This window comes from Micropterus salmoides, unplaced genomic scaffold (assembly GCF_014851395.1).
Source record: "Micropterus salmoides isolate LMB-PRFRI ecotype aquatic unplaced genomic scaffold, ASM1485139v1 Ms_hic_scaffold_19, whole genome shotgun sequence".
NCBI lineage: Eukaryota > Metazoa > Chordata > Actinopteri > Centrarchiformes > Centrarchidae > Micropterus > Micropterus salmoides.
Window position 1 is genome coordinate 16,209,152 of NW_024041039.1, and position 6,285 is coordinate 16,215,436.

Consider the following 6,285-nt stretch of genomic DNA (forward strand, 5'->3'; position numbering starts at 1 on the left):
AAAAGGAAAATACTATTTATACCATGACACTACTGAGTATGTGATGCTGTTTCTTTACTGAAAGTTGTACATCCATATTGCCCAGTCTGCCCTACTAATCAACATTTTAATAGTCAATGTGAATCCAATGATTTCCATCTTGCATTAGTCCAGAGTTGTAACTAAACCTTCACTGAGAGACAAATAATTATTGTTTTGTTTTAAAATGATGTGCGGCTATGAGGAGTGCCATCACATCGATGTGTTGTCTCGACTGGTCCCACTAATGTTGCTGCTGGAATGCAATAAGGTCCGGCTGCAGACTGTAGCCCCGCTTAGCCGGATGCGCGAGTTTCATTTTGTGCACGTGCACATGTGTATGAGCACATGTTCACGCGCGACCTGGTTTTCTTTTCATTGCTGCAGTTTATAAACATCATTGTACATTTGCATTTATCAAACGTTATTAATAGTTGTATTTCACTCTAATATTGTTCAGTCTGGCAAGAAACCAAGACCAAAACAGACCTAGTTGCGCTGCTCAGCTGGGTTAGCAAGACAGAGAGAGATTCACTGCAGCTACACATGCTGCTCACATCAGACTCTGAGAGGAGAGAACACAAGTATACCTGACTGCTGTTCTCAAAAGTCACTCTCATTGAATTATTTTCTCTTCTTGTGCACTGAAGAATAGTCCCTCTTAGTCCTCTCATCAACGTTGTAAATACTCGCTTTCAACATTGACTCGTTTTTTACGTTTCATATCGTAACAACGTACCTTTTCACATCAACCAGTATTTTTATTTTGAAATTGTAACTGGACGTTGCATGTCTATTATTGCTAACTTGACCGGACGTTGTAGATGTTGCCAATTGTTGCTATTTTAACCGATTAACCTATTTAACCTATTTTAACCAAGCCTTATGTTGCGAGCAGCGGAGCTGTTTGTTGAAGAGATGGCAGCCGATATTACTGAAGGTGCAATAAACATCAAAATCTGAAGATCTGTTTCTATGATGACAAGCAGTGCAGTGTTCCTGTTACACCAGTGTGAACATACCTGAAGTCAGAGCTACGGGGTTTTACTCAATGACACCATTTTCTTTTCATCACTATTGGGCTGACCCCGAATAGTCGAAGATTCGATGCTTCAATGGGCGGAGCCTGATTCGACTGTCAATCTCACAGTCGAAGCTTCGCAGTGAAACAAGGATATTGCCATTTTGGCTATATAGGGGTGCTCAACATCTGATTTTACATAGAACTACCAGTTTTCTCCCAGTTAAGTTAATATACAGCCTATTACAATACACATTTCAATGTTTAATGCTGTAAATAAACATGTAAAAAGAAGTGCGTAAATAAATCCAAAATTGTAACCCTAACCCTGGGTCGTCAGTGCATATGTGTAAGCATAGCGTGTATGATTCTGATTCGACTACCCAGTCACTGCACTTAAAAACAGCATGCATCCGTCTTTTCTGTCTTTTCACTGATTGCGATGTAACGTTATATATTTACTACTTTAAAAAGTAACAGTGGCAGTAAAACCTTTTCTCAGACTGTGATGGTTAAACTTTGCAGTCAATCCACATTTCACCTGCATGTCGAACCATGCGGAGGGAGGTTATTTTCATGACAAAAGAAATAACGTTTCAAAACATCCCCCCTCTGTTTTCTCACAAATCGCGCCCTGTTTATAGCCTCATAAACAGATAAAATGGACTAAAAGAGGATCCATATGATGATTTGTAAGTACGCGGGTGGCTCAGTCTGAGAGAGAGAGAGGGGAGAGAGAGGCAGAGGGAAAGAAGTGTGTGAGTAGCCATTTCCTGTGAGCTAACTATTAATAATTACATTGTTAGTTTTAAATTAAACTTACAAAGGAAAGTTTTCAATTCAAGTTTTTATTTCATGAAAAATTCCACAAAAAAAACAATTGCTGTAGTTATTACATTACTACACCACCATTACATTTTTCCTGTCGCGCACCCCGTAGAGGCAGCTCACGCATCCCCAGGGGTGTGCGCACCACACTTTGGGAATCGCTGATCTAGACTCTATGCCACATTGGCATATTGATTCAGTGTGAAAATGTAACTTCTGCTGAGGCAAGGAGGTAATGATTTCTGTTTTGTTAAGTTAGAAACAGTTAGTAGTTGGGAGCCCACTCCTGCCAGGGAAATAAAAAAAACTTGAATAATTTGCATTAACAGAAAAAAAAAATATTGATATGTTTTGTTTTTATTACCTTAAAATGAGCCATTTCTATCTACATACACCGCGGGTCCCCTTACATGTTTCTACAGTAGTCCAAATGGACAAACGGCTCTACAGAGCGCGTTTCGTCACTACGCTGAATTAGGGCTGGACAATTAATTGAAAAATAATTGAAACCGAAATTCAGAGCCTCTACCTGACATAATTTCCCCATATTGGTTATTTCGGTTATTTAATCTTGGTAATATTGTGTGTGTTCATGTAGCCCACTTTCCCCTTGAAACATTGTGTGTAGTCATGTGACGCCACCCATCCAGTCCTGCTCAGCCTTCAGACCAGAGTCTGAAGCACAGGGAGATGTTTGCTAGCGCTAACCGCCTTCACTTTCCAGCAGTGGTGGAAACAACAGACAGACTTTTAATAACGGAGACAATGACAACTTATTACTCGCTCGCTTTCAGCGTCACTTTCTGCCGCTCGCTCTCTCACATTTGCAAGGGCGTAAATTTCATCTAACAGTTGGGGGGGGGCATAAACATAAAATTTCTCAAGCTACATTTTTGAAGGGGACACAAATAATACAGCCAAATTTGTATAGGATATATATATATATATTGTATAGGATACGTGTACACAGAGGAAAGCCTTACTACTATTATTACTGTATTACGTCCTGTATGGTCAAAAACTGTGTAGTTCCATGGGCTGCTTAACCTAGTCCGCTTAAGGAGCGGTGACGTCATCACCTGAATACTTAATGGAGCATTACGTGTATCAATATGGCTCTTACAACCTTATTAATTAACATTAAGATAATAGATCTGTGAAATCTGTAAATAAATAAACCCAGCTTTAAAGGTTAAGCATATTTACAGTACAAACCTTGTCAGTGAACTATGAGGGCTAAAAAACAATTAAAAAAAAAAATTAAAAACGAAAGAATTGTTCAATTATTCTAATCGAGGTGACATACGTTCACGTACCAAGAAGAAGTAGTAGTTGTCTTCTGGTTTATTAGAAGTAAGAAGAGAAGTGAAATTTGGACAAATCACACGTATTATTTACTACAAGAGCTGACAGAGCATGTCGGCCACCTATGCATTTGGAAAGGGAGAGGTGAGTGGTGAGCAGTTGGTTGCAATCAGGTTGCAATCTGCAACCCTCACCACTAGATTCCACTAAAACTTACATGCTGAACCTTTAAAGCAACATTATGTGTTGCACCCCTACCGTTTGACAGTGTAATTCCCCACTATCGTAAATTAGGACAGCTGTACATGCATTTGTTATGATTAAATTAGATCAAAAACTAGCAAGTTGCCAATTTCCTAAGACAGCCAAACATCAAACTAGTGCGACAACACAAGACATAACAATATTACTTTGTAGTCCAACTAAAAGAATGTCAGCTCGATGTCTGTCTTGCAACCTTTTATTTCATAAAATTCTCGCCAACTTCCGGCAGCCTCTTGCTTGGTCAGTCTATTTTTCTCTCTTTGCTTTTTTTGTCAAACTCCTCTTCTGTCTATTCGGCTGTGCTATTGGCTAACGTTAAATCTATAGAGGTTGCTGAGCCCAGTGATGTTGCCTGCGCATAATGTTGACACAAGTCACAGCAAGCTAGCTAATTTCTGTTATTACTTACTAGTCCAACAGCTCAGCATCTGTCCAGCATCCTTTCAGCCCTTTTAGCTCACGCCGACAGCTGTCCAATATTTACTCCTGTCCAGTCGCTCTTTCTCTTCCTCACTTCGTCACTTCGATGTCACCTCTGACAACTTCTTCTTCGGTCTCTTCGCAGCCTCCGCCATGATATCTACACTGCCCGGGATTTCAATGATACGTAGCACAGTAGCTAGCGCAACGAGCCAAAAGTGGCAATGACACTTCTGACAGAGACTTAGTTCACTCTATTACAAGTCAGTGTACCATCAAAGTGATTTTGAAGCTGTTACGATAATACTACTACTATTACTACTACCACTAATAATAATAATAATAATAATGTTGCTTTAAATGTCTCTAATAATGACAGTCAGAATTACAATGTAGTATCTCATTATTAGAAACTGACCAATATATATTCATGACCAAAACTATTAGCTGGTTGTACCTTATTACATATGTTTGCATGGATAAATGTGTGGGCTAATAAGTAATAAGAAATTGTCGTGCAGAAAGCTGTTGACCAGTTTGGCCTCCAGGGAGCACTGACAAGTTTATTTTTCAAAATGTCCTGCTCAGAGTGTATCTTCTTAATTATAATAACCAAATTTGATGGATCCTTATCAGACTTGTGTGTTTATGTTGTGTGTGAATGTTAATGAATGTAAAGATACATACACCACTCTCATCTATACTTCGGAGGTTTTATTTTTATTCCTTAACTACCAGTTTTTTTTATTTCCCTGCATTAATAGTCTTCTGTTTACACATCTGATGAAAAAAGTCAGCTTGGACTCTCCCCTTAGAAATGTTTTTAACGTATGTTAGAATATGTGTTAGTATTTCGTAAGGCTGGAATTAATGATTATTTTAATTTCTCATCATTTTCTCAATTAATCGATTAGTTGTTTGGTCTATAAAACGACAGAAAATTGTGAAAATGTTGATCAGCGTTTCCCAAAGGTCAAGATAATGTCTTTAAATGTCTTGTTTTTTTTCCACAGCCCAAAGAATTTCCATTTACTTTGATAGAGGAGTTAAGAAACCAGAACATTTTCACATTTAAGCTGGAATCATATAATATTGAAATTTTTTGCTTAAAAAATAGCTTGAAACAATTATCAAAATATTTGGTGATTAATTTAGTAGTTGAAAACTTAACCGATTAATTGTTGCAGCTCTGGTATTTTGTAAGAAGGATTCGCAAATCTGAAACACAAACACTGCCTCACATTACTTACACCAATTTTCAGATTGACGTCCATGGAGCTAACCCAAATTCATGATCTTATAATCCAACTATTCAGTCTGTCTAAAAAAGAAAAAAGGGGGACACATGGTCTGGATGGTGGTGACATCAGCCCTGAGACGTCTTCTGATTGGCTTATTCATATTGACTGCACGCCTTGACAGACAAATAGTGGTGCAGCCTCTGGTGCCAAAAGCACACACATTATTTATCCTGAGTTTTTGGAAGCAGATTGCTGAAGTGTGTGATGATCACAGTGGTGTTGGGACCAAATGCATGTAATACTGTGTTTTATATCCATTATCTGACAAAACAGACCACATCATTGTTTAAAAATGCTGTAAATATTAAGAAGTCAGCTGCTTTATTGGCTTAATATTCCATATTATATATCCTCTAAATTATGTATCTGTATAGGTTTCTTGTTAAAAAAAACTCTGTTGGCCTTATTTCTGCTGTATGTACCTGTCAAACAATTTTTTGGACCATCCATAAATGTTCCCAAATCTGAGTCGCCTGAGAAACAAACAACAGAGAAAGAACACAGCAGGCGGCAAGAAAACAAATCTACACTCATACATTCATTGTCCAGGTTCACATTAAGCAGAACGGATATCCTGCAAACACCAACAGGCAGAAATACAGATTTGTGAAAACATTACATATGAGACATGCTGCACCGGAAAGAGCTGAGAAGCCTTTTGCATCAGACACACAGCCTCCTCTCAGCCTCTGTGAGTCTGTTTCTCTAAACCGTTGACCTTTGCAAATGAGCACGCTGCATCATTGTGAGAATTGGTGTTTCTGGGCGGTGCAAAGTGGAGTAGAGCACATCAGAGCGCAGGATATCTGAGCACAGCAGAGCGCAGAGAGGCAGGCACATCCGCCGCTGGAGGGATCAAATCTGTACCATCTGACGCTCAAGGATTTATGGGTTTAGTCAAAATTGCTTTTCCCACTGTGGAGATTAAGCACCGTAGGATGTTTTTCCACTCAGGCCGTATAGAATAGCCCAGTGTAGCTGCTGCCGTTATTTGCAGTTTTCCTCCCTCTTATCAGCTCCGGCTCTGGAGAAGGGAATGTCTCAGGAAGGCAGAGTGCTCCGAACCCTGGAGGGGAGTAGATTCTGACTGACAGGAGAGGTCCGTCCTCTGGGGAATGTGAACCATGC